This window comes from Vulpes lagopus, chromosome 12, assembly GCF_018345385.1.
Source record: "Vulpes lagopus strain Blue_001 chromosome 12, ASM1834538v1, whole genome shotgun sequence".
Classification (NCBI taxonomy): domain Eukaryota; kingdom Metazoa; phylum Chordata; class Mammalia; order Carnivora; family Canidae; genus Vulpes; species Vulpes lagopus.
In genome coordinates, this window is record NC_054835.1 from 21,776,834 (window position 1) to 21,800,994 (window position 24,161).

Genomic DNA, 24,161 nt, shown 5'->3' on the forward strand with positions numbered 1-24,161 from the left:
GCTTGAGACTTTTCAGGGGATTGCAAACACCTCCTTATAGGTCTAAGCATTATCCTAGGATCTACAGTTTAGAGGAGTGGCCCAAAGGCAGCTGGCGAGCAACACCTCTTTGAGTACCAGACTGTACATGAAAGGCACACTGTGGGCAGAATTCACCATTTCCCATCACCCCTACCCTGCTGCATACCCATGTCCTACCCTTCCTTTTCACCAACCATGGATGACCTCCCCTTTATTGTCCCAGTCTAATGGTTGCTCCAGTCCTATCCCCAGAACCAGGACTTTGATTTGCTCTGTCCTCTGCTGCTTCACCCACTGAAAACCTGGCTACTAGCTACTTTCTTTCTTCTGTCTCCTGCCTATGTCTTGTTAAAACTGGCTTCCATGTGACCAGTGTTTTACTGGACCAGGAGCTGGACAGAGGAGGCCTGAGAAAGAAGAAACCCAAATGCTGGGAGGGATTCCAGGAGGCACATCCGGAAGAGACATTAAGAGTAGGGCACCCCAAGGGGGCACCTGGGTGGTTCAGCCTGGTGAGTGTCTAACTCTTGGTTTCAGCTCCTGTCATGATCTCATGGTTGTGAGGTCAAGTCCCACATGGGGCTCTGCACTCAGCATGGAGTCTGCTTCTCTCTCTCTCCCTCTGCCCCTCCTTTCCTCTCTCTCATAAATAAATAAATCTTTGAAAAAGAAGAGTAGAGCACCTTAGGTCCCTATGGGGGAAATGTGGCATATGGAAGTGGGGGCACTAACTAGCATAAAACCCTGAGTAAGAAGGTAAAGGGCTCCTGAGTATTTTCTACTTCCTATCAGTGGCCCTAGAACAGGAGTCACAGTGTAGATGCCTTCTCTGCATATAGGGCCAGGAAGATTGTGTAAATGGGTAATCTGGTCAGTGAAACAATGGAGAGGGCTAGGCCAGAGCAAATAGGAGAACCCAAATCCATCTATTGGGGGATGCAGCCAATTGCTGCCATGTGGGAATGCAGGTGCAGTGTAACTAGACATTGGAATTTCTCAAGATAAACCAAAAATCTGGATCTTAATGGAAAATAATTGCTAGTTAGTTCACATAAAAACAAAAACACCTCTACATAGAAAACATGCAGACAGCATGGTTTTTGAATTTCAGCAATTCCCCCACATAAGACAAACAGAGCAACTAGAGACCAAAACTACAGACATCGACAGCACACCAGGTGATGAGGTACTCCCACGAACTCTGCCACACAAGTAGGCGGGGACAAATCACTAACAACCCCAAGCCCTATGTGGTATCAGCATCTATGTAGGAGGCAGCAGAGGGAGTGGTCAGATATTGGATGGACCTGAGAATAGAACCATACCCAAATAGCCAACAGATGCTCACTGGTAGGCAGGGAGGTGGAGTAGCAATTTGAAAACAGCTGTTGAAAAACTAAAAGTTCTGCCCAGGCAGGAGAGTTTCATAGTCATGGGGGGAAGGGAAGAGACACCTTTTTAATTGCTCCAAGGATAGCAGCCAAAGAGATGCACTGGTCTCATTCCCTTTTGGGGACTGGGAGGGGGCATCTTGTCCCACTGGAGCTTCAGGACTGTCTGCTATGCTGGCTTAAGTCTATCATATTAATAAATAGACAAGGAAAGTTGGCACCCCCCTACCAATACAACACACCCATCTTTCCCACCAGCTTCTAGGACTCCTCTCCAAAAGTTCCTTCCCCTGCCTTGCTTGACCAGCCTTTGCCCAGAGGAAGGAAGTGTCGCAGCCAGTGCCTTAGAACAGCCTTAGGACAGGGCTAAATGAGGGACAGGGAAGGGCTGGCCAATTGTGCAGCAGCAGGCTGTGCTACTACCCACAACACGCACATTAACATCTGCTTCCACAGGTTTCGTGTGGATCCTAAAAGAAGAAAAGAATGGGCTTGCCAGCTAAGACACAACAATGTTGTGCCAGGAAAACACACTTTTCTTTGTTCAAAGCACTTTGAAGCCTCCTGTTTTGACTCAACAGGACAAACTTGGTGACTTAAAATGGATGCAATTCCAACCATTTTTGATTTTTGTACCCATTGAAAGTCTATGAAACTCAAATCAAGGAATCTTTTGAAGAAAAACAACAGTTGTACTCCAACAGAACCATGTACTTTAAGATCAAACCTTAGTAGTTATCAAGTACTACTTGAACACAGTTATTGCTTTTAGGAATCCTATGGAGGCAAAAAAAAAAAAAAAAAAGAGGATAATTGAGCTGGAAAAAGAAATAGCAAGCTTAAGGAAGACAATGAAAACTTGTTTACAAAAAGAACACAGAGCAACACAAAGATGGATCAAGGCTGCCTGCCTGGGGAAGAATCTGGAAGCAAGGAACATATTACCGAAGGGCACATCAGAACACATTTTACCAGCTGCCTTAAGCAGTCTTCCTTTGGAAGATTTCAAGATTCTTGAACAAGATCAATAAGATAAAACATTGCCCCATGCCTCTAAAACAGATCAAGCATACCTTCATTTAAGATTAGCTTACATAGGACTTGATGCCCAACCTTCATTCTATTCAGGGGTAAAAATATTTAAGGAAATTATGCCAAAATTGGGTATTTAATAAAGTTTTACTTGAAGTAACATTATTACTGTATACTGTAATTTATGAAGACTTGATTATGAAAGGAAATGGAAACTTTTAATGAAATTTTTATTTGAAAAAATGGAAGTGCTTTACATGAGAATTTGTGAGAATTATAGACTTAACGATTTTGCTAGGAAATTGTATATTTTTTGCAAGGTGTTTTGTGCTTCTGTCTTTTAAAGAACTATGACAATGTGTTTATATTAGAAAAGAATTTTTTTTCCTGTGCCTGTTAGGATATTGCATTCTAAATGAGATGCTAAGTAGGAGTTAACCAACATTAGATACCACTTAAAAAAAAAAAAAAGACACTGGAATTTCTGCCCAGTTTACCAGTGGGTGAATGTAAGGGGTCTGTGGAGTGAGGTCTGATGAGATAGAGCAGTCCAGACTCTATGATGTTGAGAACTGACCAGTCAGGGGTCATCAGTCCACAAACATAAGAAATTCTGATGTGGGATCAAAACTGAGTAGAATAGGGACAATAGAATCAAAAGAAGGAGATGATTCATATAAAGTGGGGTAGGGGAGCAGACCCAGGACATCTCAGAAGGTAAGCTGCCATACTTTTAAATACTACACAAAACAACTAAAGAGGGAGCCCATGAAGTTAAGAAGCTACCCTGAGAGGGCCTCCTTCACAAAGTTCAGGAAAATTGCATTTACTTAAAAATAAACACCATAAAAATGTTGAGGGTGAAAGCCACACAAAATTATTATTAGAACAAATAGAATACGGAACAGAGTAACATCTTTATAGATGGTGAAAGTACGCTTGAAAGAGACATCTACAAAACAAATCAAAACTGCAACCTATTATTCAATATGAGCTAAAAGACATTAAGGGAATGACATCATCCACATAAATGAGAGTAATAATGATCATAACCTCATAAATTACATGACAAATCAGGAAGAAGTTAGAGGAAAAAAGTCATTTCAGCAATGAAGACCCAATAGAGGGAACACGAGAGTAAATAGACGTAATAAATAATGCCTTACAGATAATAAAAGGTAAAAAGGAAGAAAATTTTAAGACTCAAAAGAAGTAGGAAATAAAAAGAAGATAAAAGGAATTTGAAAGAAAATGGAAATACTGAAAGAGACATAGAATATCTATCTACAGCAATAGGAGGCCCTGAAAAACAACCAAAGCACAGGGACAGAACAAATACTAGAAATTATAATTTAAGGAAACTCTCCTGAAATAACAACAATTAAAGATCTGAACCTGCATACTGAAAGAACACATGCACATGGTGTACCTGAAAAATTGAACCTGAATGACTGAAAGCAAGACATTTTGGTAAAATTGCTGCAGTTTAAGAAGAAAATAAAACAGCAGAAGAAAATTATTTAGGCATATAGCCAAAAAAGAGGAAATGGCTTATAAGGGAAAGAAAAATTAGGTTATCAGACTTTCTGACAATAATGCTTTATGTTGGAGGACAATGAAATAACATTTTTAAGGCACCTAAGGAAAGCAAATATAAATCAGGAGTTTTATAGCCAGAGAAACTGGCTTTTGTGTATAAAGGGCACAGGTAACTCCTATCAGCATGTAAAAGACTCAAGGAATATTATTCCTAGGAGCTCTTCCTGAGGGATTTACTAGATAATAAGCTTCAGATAAGCAAAATAAGCAGAGCCATTGGTATGAAGGACTGGTAGTGAGCATTACTGCACAGCTAATATAACAGTGAGACAATGATAACCAAAAGGCAGCGAGTATAGTCTGCAAGGGTATATGATTTGAAAATATAGATGCAATACAATTACAAAGTTCAGGGGACAATGAGGGGAACATAAGCAGATTTTTTAAAAAACATTTTATTAAAAAAAATAAATAAAAAACATTTTATTTTATTATGTATTTGAGAGAGACTGAATATGCTAGAGAGCACGAGGGGGGTTGGCAAGTACAGAGGAAGAGAGAAGCAGGCTTCCCACTCAGCAGGAAGCTCTATGTGGGGCTTGATTCTGGAACTCCAGGATCATGACCTGAACCACCCAGGTGCCTCATATGTGGATGTTTTTTCCAATCATTTTCAGTAATCATATTTGTGAGGTAGGATTTGTATTATTTTTCTGAGACTGTTGAATGGATAGTGTGAGATTAAGCAAATGATTAATCATGGGGAATTCTATCTTATTATTTCCTGCATCCTTAAGAATCCAGGAGACTCAGTTTGGCAGAAAGGCGATATGGATGCAAGAGGGAAGAGATTAGTAAACTGCAGAAGCTCTGAATCTGAGTTGAAAGTATCCATGTCTGTAGTATGTATATTTTATAGCTCTGTCCACTGAAAAGGCCTAGAAATCATGACCAAATTAACAGCAATGAGCATCCCTAGGACACCGATGGTGGTCCACTAGAAGGAATAGAGACTTCTTGAGAATTGTCTGATTTCATTTTTTTAAAACAGATTTTATTTATTTGAGAAAGAAAGAACAGAGCGAGTGAGAGAGCACAGAAGTGGGGGGCAGAGGCGGAGAGGGGTGAGGAAGAAGCAAACTCCCCTTTGAGCAGGAAGCCCTATGCAGCATTTGATCCCAGGACTCTAGGGATCAGGGATCATGACCTGAGCCGAAGGAAGATACTCAGCCACTGAGCCATCCAGGTGCCCCAAGAAATGTCTGATTTCAGATCTGAGGCTAGAAACGTGCAAGATAAGCCTGGAATATTTTGTCATCTTAATGGAGAGAGGTTACCCAAAGTGACTAAATTTATGCTAAAGGATGCTGGGGCCAACTTCAAGAAATCCCGCTGACCAAAGATGAATCTATCTGAATTACAGAAAGGGTAATAGAAGTGGATTAAGACCCATCACATATACTTAAATAATTGTGTTCATAATCATACTTACACATTTATAAAGTTTATATATATATATACACACACACACACACACACATATATATATATATCAGCTTGGGAAGATAATAGGGAAACAGTTCATTATTTGATATCTGATAAAAAAAGAAAATGAATCAAGCATTTATTCTGTTTTTCCTAAAGGGAAAACTGCAGGGAAAGTATCTCTTTATAGAAGCATTCCAAATGATAAATGGAAAAGAGATGATTACATTAGAATATCATTGTAACCTCTAAGAAATGATTGGCTCTAGGCATTGAGTATCAATGGCTGTAAGCATCATAAAAGGAAAAAAAAGACGTCAGTCGACTCCTGATGTACCACTTGTGGCCTGGCCAAAGGGGTCAAACCTGAGTGAGATCAGGCCTCTAGACTCAGTTGCCCATTTGCAGGAAATGCAGGGGACAGCACAGCATATTGAGCTGCAATACAAGTGAGCAATCGGAAAATCCCAAACAGTATAAGTTGTTAGAAACAGGAAGGGAAGGAGAGCAAGCTGTAGTGCCTTAAAACACGCGCCAAGATGTTTAAATGGGCAGGACTAAATTCTGGTCACTAGAGATGCACATTTGGGGAATAAAACTATAGAGAAAACACAAAGAATGGTTTCCTGTGAAAGTCTGAATATAATCCTTTGTGGGGAGAGAGGAGAGATGGTGACTGTGAAGGGGCACAGGGAAGGGACTTCCAGGGTCACTGGCTAAGTTCTATTTCTTGACCCTGGGGGTGGTTATGAGGGTCTTATGATAATACTATAGTAATATATTTTTCAATCTATAAATGTATTTTTTTCTTTTTTTTAAAGATTTTATTTATTTGAGAGAGAGGGAGAACATGAGCGGGGGCAGGAAAAGGGAGAAGCTGACTCCCTGCTGAGCAGTGATCAGGGATGTGGGGCTCAACCCTCAGATCATGACCTGAGCCAAAGGCAGACAGACATTTAACCATCTGAGCACCCAGGTGCCCCTATTTTGTGTGTTTTTCTGTATTGTTTTATTTATTTATTTTTAAAAGTCTTATATTTTGACATATATATCTCTGTAGGCCAAAGATAACAAACCTGTGGGCCCCCCTTGGTCACTAAGACCTCTCCCTGTTCCAATTCTGTCTGAGGACACTGGGTATTGGCTTTAACGTGGATTCCCAACTGAGTATTCTCCTGCCTTTTAGACAGTTAAAGAGATTATTCCAAAGAATACGTAGAAGTCATGAGAGTAAACCATGGGCTTTTATTAGGCAGTCAAGAATGAGCTGAATAATAAAATAAAAGTTGGCCCAGAGTAGAGGGCTCCCTGCATTTGACATTTCTACTTTATTCTAACCAGGAGCTCTCTGGGAGAGTTCCAGAAAATGTCATGAGAAATGTATATTTATAGTGGTGGCTCAATATTGTTAGGTGAATCCTGCTTTAGCATCCAATATGCAAAATTTCATGGTAATTGTGATATTTTCATCACAATGTATATTTCCATCACAATTAGGATTCTTCCCTTTAAAGGTGAGTTTGGCTTCAAGATTCCTTTAAATAGCAGCTGGCAGGATAAGGTAAGCATTTGTTTACAGAACTGTAATTGCTTCACAGTGTGGAGGGAGGTGTGGGCTGTTTGAGGATTGTGCCAGCCCCTGGGCAAACAAGGCATAGTTACACAGAGGGAACCCATGGTTGGGAGGGCCAAGATGTGCATAACAATGCAAAGAATTAGGGAATGTTCTGTATTTCCTGCTCAGGCCAAACCCCCAACTTTTCTTCCTCATTAGCTTGGATCATCTCACAGTAAGAACTTTCGGGAAGAAAATCAGGGCGTTCAGAATTTCTGAATCACTTTGTTGAGCACATTTTCTCATTATTCAAATTAGTCATAAAGGCTGTTTTTGCTATTTTGGGGTTCTTCAGCATCTGAATTCCCTTCCTATGTTTGGAGACTTCTCTATGGTATGGAATTGGGTGAGAAGAGACTATCTTTCACCCTAACAGCTGAAAAGTCCAATGACTCATTTTTCCAGTCTCCTTCGTGGCTAGGAGGCAGCTGCAGGACCTGGGTCCGGCCAATCAGAAACACTCACTCCAGACTTTGTGGTCAAGAAACAGTGATGGTGGGGAATTCTGGAAGCAGAAGTGAAGGGTGGAGTAGCATCCTGTTTCTACGGATGGGATGGTTGGCTCATTTGTGCAAACTTCAGTGTCTGGTTCAACGGTGACAGGAGCAGGGTTTTCACTGGTCTTATTCTAGAGTGTGGGCTATCCTGCACAGCCTACTTGTTTTCCTGCTTGTTTTCTGAGGATGATTCTATTCTATAGTCTTCTTGGCAAATCTTTGAGCAACCCAGTATCTTTCAACGAAGGTCTTCTCTGCTTAAATCATGTGGAGTCTTTTTTTCTCTCCCCCCCTTTTTTTGTGGTTTGTTTTTCCTGTAACTTTCAATTTATTTTATTTTATTTTTTTAAAGATTTTCTTTATTTATTCATGAGAGACACAGAGAGAGGCAGAGACATAGGCAAAGGGAGAAGCAGGCTCCTCCACAGGGAGCCCGATGTCGACTTGATCCCCGGACTGGGATCATGTCCTGAGCCAAAGGCAGACACTCAGCCGTTGAGCCACCCAGGCATCCCATGTAACTTTCAATTTAGAAATCTGGTCGATAGCATGGTTTGAGGCAATGCCATGATGAGCCACTTGGCATGAAAATGGACAAGATCTCAAAGAAGGCAGATAAACTGATCTTTATGAGAAAGAAGCAGAATATATATATATATTTGAAAGGTTGAAAGGAGTGGAAAGCAGGATGGAAAGAAGAAAGAAGAGAGGGTATGGAGTTGAAACAATATAGGGTAAAAAACCTGTGAATATTCCCAGAGGTACCTTAAGAGCATGTTAAGAACTTCAAATATTCTTTGTAAAGTTGCTTTAATGCTCTAGTGTAAATTACTCCCTCTTCCTCAGCTCCACAAAGTGTCTAAAATATACTCCATACTCACCAGTGCTTTGTGTGAGTGGGGTTTTGGGTATGTGGAAAGCAAGGAGAGGGAGAGTTTCACAAATAGACTGTATGAAGGCAGACAGAGGACCTATGAGAAAAATTAGGAACCCAGAATCAGAGGAGGACGGAAGATTTTATGTCCTCTGGATGTTTTCAAACATTTTTAGGAGGGGATACTACAGAATGATGATAGGTTTCAAGAGATTACAAGACCCTGGCTGGCCTCTAGATCCACTGAGAGGAGTGGAGGAAGCATCACTACCCATATGAGAGATAAGGACAAAGCAGAAGGCAATGACCTCAGAGATGGGAGTGTGGATGACAGTCGAGAGAAGGAACTGGTGAAGATAAATGAGGCAATACACAATTGGGAAAAGAAGATACAGAGCAGGGCAACTGAATTCTGGTGTGCTTTAATCCATTTATTTTTAATTAGAGATTTTAATTAGATATGGTTTACATACCCTAAAATTCATGCCTTGTAAAACTTCAGGTCAATGACTTTTGAGTTGTGCAACCATCATCATCATAAGCCATCCTTAATTTTCATTACTTCAAAAGTTCTTTTGTGTCCTTTTGCAGCCAATCCATAGTCACATCCCCAGCCCCAAGCAAACACTGATCTGTCTCTATAAATTTTTCTTTTTCTTTTTTTTTTTTTAATTTTTATTTATTTATGATAGTCACACAGAGAGAGAGAGAGGCAGAGACACAGGCAGAGGGAGAAGCAGGCTCCATGCACCAGGAGCCCAACATGGGATTCGATCCCGGGTCTCCAGGATCGTGCCCCGGGCCAAAGGCAGGCGCCAAACCGCTGCGCCACCCAGGGATCCCTCTATAAATTTTTCTTTTCTGGAAATGCCATACAAATAGAATCATGTAAGATACAGTCTTTTGGATCTTTCTTTCACTCAGCATCATGATATTAAGGTTTTTCCATTATATAGTATATCTCAGCAGTTTGCTTTTTTTGTTGTTGTTGCTGGATAATACTCTATTGCACATATATACTACATTTTTAAAATCCATTCAACAGTTAATAAGCAATTGGATTGCTCTCACATTTTGGCTATTACAAGTAAGGCCACTATAAACACTTGCATACAAGTCTTCCTGTTTTCATCTCTCTTGGGTAGATACTTAATTGTTGGGTGACATGGTAACTCCATCTTTAACCTGTTGAGGAATTGCCAAACTGTTTTTTTTTGTTTTTTTTTTTTAATTAATTTTTATTGGTGTTCAATTTACCAACATACAGAAAAACACCCAGTGCTCATCCCGTCAAGTGTCCACCTCAGTGGCCCGTCACCCATTCCCCTCCAACACCCGCCCTCCTCCCCTTCTACCACCCTTAGTTCGTTTCCCCGAGTTAGGAGTCTTTATGTTCTGTCTCCCTTCCTGATATTTCCCAACATTTCTTTTCCCTTCCTTTATATTCCCTTTCACTATTATTTATATTCCCCAAATGAATGAGAACATACACTGTTTGTCCTTCTCCGATTGACTTATTTCACTCAGCATAATACCCTCCAGTTCCATCCACGTAGGCCAAACTGTTTTTTAAAGTGGCTGTACTTTATACTTCTTTTTTTTTTTTCAGATCAACTATTCTTAGTTTTTTTGATTAGAGATATTGTAGTGGATGGATATGTAGTGTTATCTCACTGTTGATTCAATTTGCATTTCCCTAATGACTTAAAGACATGCAGTATCTTTTCATAAGCTGATTAACCATTCTTTGGTTTCTTTGGTATTATGCTACCCAAGTCTTCTGTCCATTTACTTTTTTTTTTTTTAAGATTTTATTTATTCGAGAGAAAGTGCATGCCTGAGCACGAGCTGAGAAAGAAAGAGAGAGAGAGAGAGAGAGAGAGCTTTCGAGAGCAAGAGAGAGGGGAAAGGGCAGAGGGAGAGGGAGAAGCAGACTCTGCTGAGCAGGGTGCCCTACTCAGGACTTGATCCCAGGGTCCTGGGATTGTGACCTGAGTCCAACAAAGGCAGACACTTAACTACCTGAGCCACCCAGGTACCCCAGTTTGGTTTTTAAATTTTTATTTATTTTTATTTTTTTATTTTTTATTTTAAGTAATCTCTACACTCAATGTTAGGCTCAAACTCACAATCCCAGATCAAGAGTCAAATGCTCCATTGAATGAGTCAGGCAAGCACCCCTCCTCTGCCCATTAAAAAAAAAAAGAACTGTTTGTCTTCTATAATTCAGTTTTAAGAATTCTCTATGTAGTCTGAATATAAGTCCTTTATATTACTTGCAAATATTTATATTACTTGCAAATATTCTCTCTTACTCTGTGGCTTATCTTTTCATTTTCTTAATGATGTCTTTTGAAGAATGATTTTTTTTTTTATTTAGATGGAGTCTAATTTGTCAAACTGTTTTTTTTTTATAGGCCATACTTTTGGTGTTATATCTCTGAAGTCTTTGCCTAATACAAAGTCAGAAAGATTTTCTTCTATAAAGAAGGTTTATAGTTTTAGCTCTTACATTAGGTCTGTGATCCATTTTGAGCTAATTTTTGTGTATCATATGATGTAAGGGTATAAGTTTGTATATTAATATCCTATGGTCCTAGCACCAGTGGTTGAACAGACCATCCTATTCCACTGAACTGAGTTGGCACCTTTGTCAAAAATTAATTGACCATTAATAAAATAATTTATTTTGGAACTTTCATTTCTGTTCCATTGATCTATATGTCTATTCTTAGTGTGGCATAGTACCATACTTCCTTAGTTTCTGTAGATTTATACTAAGTTTTGAAATTGGGTAGTCCAAATTTGTACATTCACAAAATAGTTCTGTTTATTTGACATCTTTTTCATTTATATCTAAATTTTATAACCAGTTTGTCAGTTTCCTAAAAAAATAACTTTGAGAACTCTTCTGGGTTCAAGTTGAATCTATAGATCACTTTGGAGAGAATACTGAGTCCTCCAAACCAAGGACATGGACTATGGCATTATAGTTTTCAGTGATCAAGTTTTGCACTACTTTTGTTAAATTTGTTTAAGTATTTTATTCTTTTTGATACCATTGTGAATGAGATTATTTTCCTAATTTTATTTTTGGATTATTCATTGCTAGCATATAAATATGCAACTGATTTTGAAAAACTGATCTTGTATCCTGCACCTTTGCAAAGTTTGTTCATTAGTTCTAGTAGTGTTTTTTTTTTTTTCCTCCTGGATAGACTTCATAGGTTTTTCTACATATAGGATCATGCTGTAACAGAATAAGAAGTGTTACCTTTTGTTTTCCTGTCTGTGTGCTGTTAATTTCCTTTTCTTGTCTTATTACACTGGTTAGAACCTTCAGTATAATACTGAATAGAAGTAATGAGGGTTAGGGATACCTGGGTGGCTCAGTGGTTGAGTGTCTGCCTTTGGCTCAGGGCGTGATCCCAGAGTCCCAGGATCAAGTCCCGCATCAGACTCCCTGCATGGTGTCTCTGCCTCTCTCTCTCTGTGTCTCTTATGAATAAATAAATAAAATCTTTTTTAAAAAAGTAATGAGAATTAATATCCTTGCTCTTTTTCTGATCTTCAGGAGGAAACATTCAGTCTTTCATCATTAAGTATTATGTAAATTGTAGGGTTTTCATAGGTATCCTTTATATAGCGAGGAAGTTCCCTGCTATTCTTATTTTGTTGAAAAAAAATTTTATCATGATTGGATGTTAGATTTTGTGAAATGCTTTTTTTTTGCACTTAATGTGACCATGTGGTTTTTGCTCTTTATCCTATTAATATGGCATATTACATGAAATGATTTTCATATGTTGAGCCGATCTTGCATCCCTGGGACAAATCTCACTTGGTCATGATGTATAATCTTTTTAATATGTTAATTAATTCAGTTTGTTAATATTTAAAACATTTTGCGTTTATGTTTATAAAGAATATTGATCTGTAGGTCTTCTTTTTTGTGATGCCTTTGTCTGTCTTTGGTATTTGGGTAATAGCAGTGTTTCTCTAGTGAGTTGGGAAGTATTCCCCACTCCTCTATTCCCTGAGGAGTTTATAGAGGATTGGTATTATTTCCTCTTTAAAAATGTGATAGAATTCAACAGTGAAGCCATCTGGGGCTGAGCTTTTTATGTGTGGAAGATTTTTAATTATTAATTCAATTCCTTTACTTGTTAGAGGCCTATTCACATTTTGCATTCCTTTTTGAGTCAGTTTTGGTAATCTGTGCCCATTTGCCTGGACTTAATCTGCAGAATTTTTTGCCATGTGCTGTGCAGCTGCTTATGTCTCTGTGCAGCTTCTTAAAAATGTCTTATTTTTAGCTTGTCATCCTCAAGCCTTTTTTTCCACGTAGCTTAGTGGTCATGCAATGATTGGGCAGAGTTTGTGCTCAAACACCTCTAGCCAATAGGGCTACTACCAACTTCTGCAGGTGGATCTATGTGTGGGCTAGGGAGTGCATTTACAGGTCATGTAATTTTCAACTTTGCCATGGTTTTTACTTTCCATCAGGCATTCCCAGGTCCCTGATGTTTGAACAGCCAGGTCAGGCATGGATGTATGGAGAGCTTTTCGAGCCCCCTGTAGTCTCTCATCTCTCATTTCCAGGATCTCCCTGTTAAACTTCAGGCTAGTTCTTGAGTCTATAGTTCACCTCACCTGGGATCTCAACCTGAGGCTAAGAGAGCTACACTTTCCCCATTCACAGCTGGCACAGGCTCAGCCTTCTGCTCTCCATCAAGTCAGCCCCCTCTGGCAGTGAAGCTGCCAGTTTTTATGGCCAGCAAGAATGCCCTAGACTCCTGTTGTTCTTACCTAGTGTTCCAAAGTTTTTCAAATGTGTTGTTTGCCTTTGGCCAATTTCCAGAGACTTGAAATGGTTGTTTTTGACAATTTTGTCTAGTTTTATAGCTGTTTTTTGCAAAGAGATTTGTTGACTTCTTCACTCCTCCATAGCCAGAAGTTCCTTTAGTCTTTTAAAAGGCTGGGTGTGTGACCTGTCAGCTAGGGTTCTCCTTGTTTTGAAGGTGCTATTGGGTATTTGGAAGCCAGAGTACAAGCCTTTTTTTTTAAAGTCAGAGCTAGAAATGATGCCAGGGAAGGTATGATTTGGGGTATTGGAGAGACTGAGAGGTGGAGAGAGACCAGGAGGTGATAGAGAGAATGAGGAGTGAATAGGACAGGGACACAGGAGTATAGACAAGAACTGAATTGATGGCCTATTGGAAAAAAGGGAATTCAAAAGTGTTAAGAGCCTACTTTTCCTACCCTTCATGCCCAGACTAACAGCCACTGTTTCCATGAGTGTTTTTCCCAGGCTCCTCCCTGGTTTGAACCTCCATTCTTCTGGGGGAGAGGGTAGATGTTAGGGTAGGATGGGAATGCACTGACTATGCCATGAGGAAGGTACGGTGGCAGGGAATTGTGTGCCACTGGGAAATGGAAATGGCCTGCAAGTAAACATCAACCAGTGGGGCTGGAGTTGCTGACTTCAACCTTAGCTCTAACATAAAGATTTGGTCCTGATATTTTTAAACCAGAGGTGGGCAGATTATAACATGCAGGCCAAATCTGGCTTGCCATCCATTTTTGTAAATAAAGTTTTACTAGTACTTGGCCCTACCCATTGTCTCCATGTTGTCTATAGCTGTTTTTACACTACCTTCACAGTATTGGGTAAGTGGGAGAAACTGCATGGCCTACAGGTATAACATACTTATTATCTGGCCCTCTATAGAAAAAAGATTGCCCCTCCTATTTTAATTAAGACTGTAGTAGATGACCTCCTTAAGGCATGATTATGTGGATAAAGCATCACACATACAATCAGAAAATAGGAGGTTAAGTCTGGGCTATGCTACATAACAGCAGTGATACCCAGGGCAAGCATTGGCTGTCTTTGGGCACAAATCCACTGGAAAATGGGAATAAGATAACTCTTTCTGTTTTGGGGGTTGTTCAAGCAAAACTACCACATGAGAAAGTATGCTGCAAACCACGTAGCACTATATACATGCTGTTTATTTTGATGTTTACAGAACACTCATGTTGACCTTCTAAATCCCCTGTTTGGATCTATTTTTTGTGGACTGAATGCAGCCTTATGTACTTTTCATGCGAAGTGTGTGATATAGCATTTTTAAAGGTACTTTCCTTGATTTGAAGAGGGAGTAGGAGACCGTTTCTATTACAGAGAAGAGAAAGATGGAACAAGAGAATTCTAAGAAAAACAAACTCCCTTGTGTATTAGGCATGCTGGTTAGCAGCAAAGGAATGGTCCAAAGGCCACTTTTCTTCCCAAGGACGCTCCTGCTGAAGAGGACAAACATTTGAAGCTTAATCTTATGAATTATTTCTTCTCCATTTAAGAGCCTGAACACAGTAAACCCTATTACACCAGCAAGGGTAATTTCAGTGGTTGACATGAAACTGAATTTTAGGTGAGAGTTTATTAATAATTGTAACCCTGAGTTATAACTCAGAGCTTAGAATTCCCGGCCTCTGTGGCTACAGCAAGAAAATGACTCCTTTAGGCACTTGGCCAAATTAGAGAAAAAGATTAGAATTCTCAGTGTGGATTCTCGACTGCAGTGCTGAAGTCATCTGTAATCTGGCGGACCTTCTCAGTGGGGGAGGTTGCCAGTCTCTAGGTTCAGGAGATAAAGGCCACATTTTCTTCCCCACCTTGGTGTCTTCAGGTGAATTACTACAGAATGAGCTGTGATCTCTGCTCACTTTCTGCCTGCCCTGTGAGTTCGGGCCCTGGTATGTGAATCTACAGGATCCAGGGGAGTGTTGATTGCATGTAATTGCCTATAATCACATGGCAAGGGAGGACTTCTGAGAGTCTGATGGGGCCAGAAAGGTTAAGACTAAGTGCATCTGAAGAAAACCAGAATCAGAGTCTGTCCCCAGTGGCAGATGGGTCCTGGGTGGCCTGCTTAGAGATGCCATTAACCAAGAGAAGTCAAGGGGGTCTGTCAAAGGAGGGCTTGCTTATTGGTATAACTATTTGTCAAAGTACTACTGGAAATGGAGTAGTCATTACACTGGAACTAAATAGCCAGAGGCAGGCTTGAGCAATCAGATATCCTAATGAGAGGAATGAGGTATTAGGGACAGAGAGATGAAAGAGGTTCATTAGGGAGAGGAAAGCTCTAGAAGTGATTGTGAGGGGGCAAGGCAGGGTTGTTCTGAGCTGGACCTATGAACACTGAGTGTGACTAGCTAGTTCTCTTTTGGTTGAAAATAACAGAAACTGGCTCTGGGCAGCTTCAAGAGGGGAAAAGAGGTTGGGAGACAGATCCTGAAGGAATAACTGGAACATCTCGTAGAACTGAAGACTGAGATGCCTGCCAAGGATAAACCAGCACCAGGAGTTGGATTACCACAAAGGAGCCAGACATTTTCCTCTCTCTGACTCTTGCCTCCTACTTCTCTTTAAGGCTTCTTTATTTTTATTTTTCACTGTCAAATAACATTTTTTAAAAAGATTTTATTTATTCATGAGAGAGAAAGAGAGAGAGGGAGAAGAGAGAGAGAGAGAGAGAGAGAGAGAGGCAGAGGAAGAAACAGGATCCCCACAAAACAGGGAGTCTGATAGGGGACTCAATCTCAGATCATGACCTGAGGGAAGGCAGATGCTTAATCCAGCTGAGCTACCCAGGCACCCACCAAAAGGTATTTTTTCCTAATCAGGCTATGGGTACTAGCAGCTCCTGAGTTAACACACCCCTGGTTCTGCCTACCAGGGGAGACTGAGTTCTTTTCTCAGAGCTTAGTCTCCTTTGAAAGACTCTGGCCTTGTTCGCGTCAGGTAACCACTGCTGGACCAATCACCTGTTGTTAGGGTCACGCTGAAGAAGCATTCACCTCCTGCAATTAAAGATGGAGTTGGGGAAGCAGTAATTCCCAGGAGAGAAGCTTCTAGAAGAGAGAAAAAAATGCTCCAGAGAAAGAACAATAGCTCCCCATGACACCAGGTGTCCTGCACAGTGTTTTTTCCAGCTGCACCCTGCTAGGCTTCGAGTAAATAAGGGCAGAATTTTTCAAAGGCTAAGCAGAAAGGCATCATGTGTTGAGTGTTCTTTCCCTAATCCTAACCGTCTCATTCCCCAGCCTCCTCAAAGAACAATCCAGTGGGGGGCAAGGCCATCTAGAGGATGCAATGAAGAGGGGCCACTGTGGAAATGAGGCACTGTGGAGGTGGTGGCACTGTGCTCTGGCCTGGAACAAGGTAGGATGCAGTCAGTCCCACCCTGCTCCTTCTCCATCCACCAAGCGTTCTCTCTAGGAACCGTAGGACTGAGGATGGGAAATTGGGGCTGCTAGTCAGAAGGATGCAGGGATGGTGATCTTGGAGACAGCTAGAAGAGTGTTTGCAATTAGGTTCTTTTCTTTTTTTAACTTCCCCTTCTTGGAATGGATTTGGGGATGTGCATTTTGCTTCTAGCATTACCTTGGACTTTGAGGAGTTGATGGGACCACATGGGGACCAAGGGAAAGTCAGTGGGAACTAACTGCTGAGAGTTGGTTCTGGTGGCAGGAGACTTTCCAGAAGTGGGTGAAGATGGCCCTGTCCCACCTAGCTCAGCATGAAGGGAAATGGACCAGGATTTGGGCCATGAGGGGCTTGGCTAGAAAAGAAAGTGTGTATTTGCCCTGATGTCCTCTGTGTTGTCTTGCAGGGTGAGGATTCCCTTACTTTTCCATAACCTTTGCTGATGAGATTCCTGGACAAAGTGCAGATGAGCTGAGCTGAAGGAACCACACAGAGACCACTTTGAAACATGTGGAGAGGACCTCTTGGAGCAGAAGATACCCTGCCACAACTGTGTGAAATGAATTCCCTTTCCTTCCTCTGGTCATCCCCACTTATCTCTGACTTTCAGAAGACAAGTCATTTAACTTTTGTTCTGAAGTACTCTTTTCCTTAGCTCTTCTTTCTTCTTCTTCTTCTTCTTCTTCTTCTTCTTCTTCTTCTTCTTCTTCTTTTTTAAGATTTTATTTATTCATGAGAGACACTGAGAGAGAGAGGCAGAGACATACACAGAGGGAGAAACAGGCTCCCTGCAGGAAGCCCAATTTGGGACTTGATGCCAGGACTCTGGGATCACACCCTGACCCAAAGGCAGCTGCTCGGCCACTGGGCCACCCAGGTATCCCTTCCTTAGCTCTTCTATCAAATAATTCATACTGTAATCAAACACATTAACACTATGTAAAGAGAACTCCCTGTATGTCATTCACTCAGCCAGAATAAGTCTGATTTGATCCCCTACGCCCCAATTGCCCCACTCCACTGATCTACCTGACTCAAATCTACTCATCCTTCATGTCTCAGCTCAAATGTTGCTTCCTCTGGGAAGGCTTCCTGAGACATCCTTCCCCCCATAATGGATCTGCATTACAGTACATAATCCATTCTATTATAATTGCTCATCTGTGCTGTTGTTTCCCCCATCAGACTGTGAATGCTTGAGTCAGGGTAGTGGACTGAAGAGTGTCTCCAAAGATATCAGGTCCTAATCCCTGGAATCTGTGAGTGTTACCTTATATGGTAAAGTTTTTTTGAAAATGTGAGTAAATTAAGGATTTTGAGATGAGGAGATGATCCTGGATTGTCCCTGTGGGTCCCAAATGCCAGAATAAGTGTCATTATATGAGAGAGCCAAGACACACAGAGGAGAAGGCAATGTGAGGATGGAGGCAAATATTGGAGTGATGTGGTTATAAGCCCAGGATGCTGACAGCTACCAGAAGCTGGAAGAGGCAAAGAAGGAATTCTCCCCTAGAACCTCGGCAAACAGTATGGCCCTGCCAATACCTTGATTTCGACCCACTGAAACTTCTTTCTGACTTCTGGCCTCCATAACTGAGAGCTAAGAAATGTCCATTGTTTTCAACCATCAAGTTTGTGGTAATTTGTTATAGCAGTTATTGGACATGAATACAGGTAGAGACCATGTCTCCATCCCAGCACCTTGCATATACCCCAAATGGACTAGGGTGCAAAGTAGTTGTTGAATGAATGAATCCCCTAGAAGACAACCTTTGAATTTTGTCAAAAGTTAGGCATACTGGGGAGTCTGGGTCAGTTCTTGCTTCTGCCTTTCAGTCATCCTTGCTTCCCAACACCCCAGTTGCCCCTCCTTTAAGGTAAAGCAATCATATATGCCCAAGAGTATGGTTTAGTGAGTTAAATGCAATGATGGCTAGGAAAGCATTTTATAAACAGAACATCAGTGTTTTTCTCCTCCCTCCCCCCTGGCCCTTCCTAGTCCAGGCTAAGGATGACACAACTAACACAACTAAACTATCTCTGTGCCAGGGGATGTCTGTCCAAACCATAGTGTGTCCAGATGAGGAAGAGCTTGATGATGCCTCAAGTGGTGTGCTCAGCTCATCACGATCTGTGTAGAACCAACTATCTTCCTCCTCCCAACCAGCTTTAGAAATTCTTGCTAGTTAGAGGCAAAGACTTACTCTAAGACAGTCATCACCTGTATCCTTCTGGGCTACCATGCTGCTGCCTCTCCTGTGTCTCTCCATTCTCTCTTGTGGGCAGCTTCCTGAGGCCACCATCTTATCACCTGTTTGCTTCTTGTCCTCTGAGTAGCACAGTCCTGGTGTAGATGCCTCCAGAGACCTCATTCCTATTCAGCATCCCTGTTGCAGCTACCTGGACACGACTGTGTTTTCAAAGCCACTCCCTCCATCAACTGTCGAGGAAAATATAGTGGTCCACATGAATTAAGGTTGTAGGTAATTGAAAATCATTCTTTTGTATGAAAAAAATCAGAGTTGCTGATTCTAATGGAAAGTTTTCTAGGCATAGAGCATTAAAGACCTTCTTGCTCTTTGTTTTTTTTTTTTTTTTTAGAGTAATTCTATTTCTCTTTACTAACTGATTGTTCCAAATTGAAATTGTTTTTTTTTAATTAACTTTTATTGGTGTTTAATTTACCAACATACAGAAAAACACCCAGTGCTCATCCCGTCAAGTGTCCACCTCAGTGCCCGTCACCCATTCCCCTCCAACACCCGCCCTCCTCCCCTTCCACCACCCCTAGTTCGTTTCCCCGAGTTAGGAGTCTTTATGTTCTGTCTCCCTTCCTGATATTTCCCAACATTTCTTTTCCCTTCCTTTATATTCCCTTTCACTATTATTCATATTCCCCAAATGAATGAGAACATACACTGTTTGTCCTTCTCCGATTGACTTATTTCACTCAGCATAATACCCTCCAGTTCCATCCACGTTGAAGCAAATTCTTGCTCTTTGGATTAGGAATTTCACACCTGGGTTCCAAAGGTACATAAAAGGATTCACAAAATAACTTTACTGCTGCATCTTCTGAATAAGCTGAAGCTTAAAAACAGCTAAACCATCCAAAATAAGGGGCTAGCTTAATTGTGGCAAACAGCTTAATAACTATTTTGAAGACACTAGAAATAATATTTAGGTATCTATTATGTACATAATATGCAGCATATGCATTATATAAAATATACATACTATATATAAATACATATAAAAGATACTTAAGTATTATTTCTTCTTCATCTTCTTCTAACTTCTCATAAAGCTCCATACTTACACATTCAACTGCTATCCTGATATGTTCTCTCATCTGTCTTACCCTAGGATTCTCAAAATTAACATGTCCCCAAACAAGTATTTTTTCTATTTTGGAAAACTGTCAAACCTGAAAAAATTTTCCAGTTATACGATAAACTCTTAAACACCCTTCCCCAGGATTTACCAATTGTTAACTTTCTGCTATATCAAATGGAAAGTTTGATCTGATCCCCCCTCTGCTCCTCCCTGCAATCTGTTCCTTTCCAGAGCTCCATCCTTCAGTCCTCAGCACCCCTATAAACCTTGTGGATCTTGCCTGGCAGTTGCTTGAGGTGACTCCTTCTTCTTCCCCTCATGTAAAACCAACCACTCAATCCTGTTAATTCTGTCTCAAAAATAATTGAATCCCTTCACTCCTCTATTCCTGCTGTCATCACTTGATCTGTCACCAACATTTCTTTCTTGGACTGCTGTAATTCCCTTCCAATTATGTTCCTGTTGCCCTCTCTTTAATCCATTTTTATGCAGAGTAACTACAGTTTTAACTTTGAAACACATCCAGTTATATCAGTTTCTTGCTTAGAATTCTCAGTAGGTTATCCTCAATGACTTATTTGTTGCTATCCCTGACCTCTTTCATGCCACACAGACCAGGTGAGGTCCTCTATTCTCTACCCCTCCATCACTCTTTCCCCTTCTTAGCACTTCTCATAATTATCATCACAGAGTAATCCATACACACATTCGTTGACTGTCACTCTCCCCTGTAACTCCACAAAAGGTGGGGACGTTGATGGTATTAGTTACTGCTGCATCCTTAGAAGCTCTACACATTACCTGCATAGTAGGTGATTAACACACATTTGTTATGTGAATGAATACACAGAAAACGCATCTCTTGAAGTGAGCAGATTTTACTCTTCTGTGAAATTAAAACCTGGAAAACCAAGTTTGAGTTGCACGTAAGCCAAAAGATAAATAAATAAATTAATTAATAAACAAACAAACACACACTGCCAGCTTATTTCCACATTAATATTCAGATTTTGTATCACCTACTTGCTTCGAGGTAGTGAGGACTAGTAAAAGGAACCTCACTTTGACCATCAAGCAGGTCTGCACTTTACTTCTGGCCCTGTCTCTGGTTGTAAATCTTGGGCATGTTCTTGGATTCTTTGAGCCTTTGTTTCCTAATCTATGAAATGGATTCATTAATACCTATTTCAGAGGGCCATCTTTAAATAAGATGGCCTTGCTTTTGTTCCCATCACTTTTTGTCTGGTAGCTTGGTTAGGAGTTCACACATACTCATGCTGCCTTGTTCAAAAATCTAAGGAATATAATTTGACCTGTTCAAAAATCTAAGGAAATAAAAAGCTTGATGGTGGAATTAGGTTTCACATGTTACTTGTCTCTGAGAATAGATGTTTTCTTTGTTTAGTGTGTGTGTGTGTGTGTGTGTGTGTGTGTGTGTGTGCATGCGTGTGTGTTTGCGATGGCTTTTAGCCAGCAAGGAAGAACCAGGAGTTTGATGTGTGTGGTACACCTGTAAGGGGCTCAGGTTTGCTGGACCAGAACCTAGTGAAGATTTGTGTGTGTGTGTGTGTGTGTGTGTGTGTGTGTGTGTGAAAACCATCAAGCTCTTTATTAATGAAGCCCCTCCAAATTAGACAACTCTACATATCAGTAGTTAGCATAAGAAAGGTAAAGTCTCATGAAATATCAGGGCCTCACTGTCTCATAGCACAAGCACCATGACTCCTTTCAAGGACATGTTATTAGCATGCCTTTCAAATGGGCTCTGGGCAAGTTGCTGATTTAGACCTATGGGCTTTGCCTTTCCTTCCCTGTTGAGTACTTCACCACCTTCTGCCCCTTTCCCAGTTCTCAAGTGTGTGGATGAGTGCATGAAGGGGGGGATTTGGGATTATACTCATATGTGAAAGAAAGCCTGTGACTTTGGATATAGTGAACTGATATATGTGGGTTATAGCTCCTCATTGAAGATAACCCTCTTCTTCCTTCTTGCAAAGCAGTTTTCTATAGATAAACAGGCTGATTTTACATTCTGAGTCGATGGTCTTATTTTTCTACAATATCTCATACTTTGGGAAATGTCCCTGTGCTGCAGGTATCTCTGAGGGAGCGAGCGTGATGGGATCTAGGACCAGAACCTCTTATGGATGGGAAAAGACTTTCAGAAAAGAGATAGGGGGTCCATGTGGGCATGCAAAGCAGGAAGTGCTTTCAGAGAAAAAGGGCAAAGTGGGTGCCCATGAGGGCACCTCCAACTCTTCATGAAGGCTTTTAAGTTTTGTATTTTTTCCCTTGGTCTCTGATGACAGTCATAAGATAGTATAGTTTTTTTAAAAAGCTTTATTGAGATACAATTGATCTATAAAAAATTGCATATATTTAAAGTATGCAAATTGATGTACCTTGATATATGTATACATCTGTCATTCCATCATCACAGTTAATATCCACCATCCCCAAAAGTTGACTTGTGCTTCCTTGTAACTCACCCTCATCCCCAATACCATACTCAGGTAACCACTGATCTGCTTCCTGTCACTATAGATTAGCTTGCATTTTCCACAAGTGTATATAAATGTAACCATACAGCATGTAATTTTTTTTGGTCTGGCTCTTTTCACTCTGTGTAATTATTTTGAGTTTCAGTTATACTGTTGCATGCAACAAAAGCTCATTCATTTTTTTCCTTGGTGCTTATAACATAGTTTGTTTATCCATTTACCTGTTAACGGACATTTGGGTGGTTTCCAGTTATTGGCTATTACAAATCCGCTATAAGCATTTGCATACAAGTCTTTGTGTGAATATATGCTGAAATACACAATCTTAAACCTTTCTCTCCTTTTGTGGTGACATTTCTTTTAGTTTTCTCCAACCTCTGCAAAGCCTAATACAACCAGCCAGCCTCACATGGTCGTATCCTGGGAAATAAAGAGACAGGAAGGGGCAAGGTGGCTTGCCTCATGTTCACAATCCACAGTGCTGGTTCCATGTGGTGATCAGCAGATTAAAGAGTGGCCTATAGCAGAATCGAAGGTATCCTGGAGAAGCCACTACAGCAAGGACTTGACTCAGACACAGGCTCCTATTTTTAAGCTGATATGTTGGTGGAGACAGGCTGACACTTGAGATGCATATCAAGATGCCAAATCCATTGTAGGCAACTGACATATCTATATTCCCTTCTGCTATATTTGCTTTCTTAATTTCTTTGCTTGGAAGTACTAAGTTGTTTTCTTGATAACTGGGGTTTGTAGGTAAATAACCATTAGGTAAGGGAGGCACCGCTCTGTTGTTTGTTGAAGGTCTTGGGCCACACATAAATATTACAATATACACCAGTCTTGTATCTGAGAGTTCTCAGGGGTTCCTTCTAATTGATAAGCTAGCTTTGAGGGGAGGGCTTTTGTTGCATACAGGTATCTTCCCTAACGTGTCTTACAGGGTGAGCATTGAGCCTCCTTTCTTTTTTTCTTTTTCTAGCTTTATTGAGACATCATTGACATGCAACGTATGTAAGTTTAAGGTATATAATGTGATGATTTGATACACACATATATATATATTGCGAAATGATTATAACAATAAGTTTAGTTAACACCTCCATCCTCTCCCATAATTATCATATTTCTTGTGATGTTAACATTTAAAGTATTCTCAAGACCCTTTTGAAGTAGCCTCTTTGATGGTTGCTAACTTATGCCATGAGTTTCCTTCCTCATCAATTTCATGACCCCCCAGAAGGCTAAGGAACAGTGAAACTCAAGCCAGTGTGGTTTCATTTACATCTCACAAGCACCCAGATATTTAGAAATATCTGGAGGACTCACTAAATGTGCTCACTTTCATCTAGTTGCTCCGGGCTGTCTCCATAAAAGCACACTAGCTTTGTGCCATCCTTTATCACAGACTGTCAGAATTGCAGGGGGCTTTGCAGGCCTCGCTGTCCAACTGTGTCATTTTCAAGAGGAGCCTGCAGCAGCTCAGAGAGGTGAGGTGCCCTGCCCAGAGTCACAGAGCTTGTTAGTGGCTGGGCTGCACTAGGAACCCAGCCTCTAGGCTCCTGGTCCCTTGCTCTCTACATCCGCACTCCCTC

The 24,161-nt window shown here is 40.7% G+C and overlaps 1 protein-coding gene and 1 pseudogene across 1 annotated transcript in view; one reads left to right on the plus strand and one right to left on the minus strand.

Moving 5' to 3' along the window:
• ASIC2 (acid sensing ion channel subunit 2) overlaps nucleotides 1-24,161 on the minus strand; it is a 994,353-nt gene that overhangs the window by 391,298 nt on the left and 578,894 nt on the right. The window lies entirely within an intron of this gene.
• Nucleotides 1,783-2,495, plus strand: LOC121473143 (annotated as a pseudogene).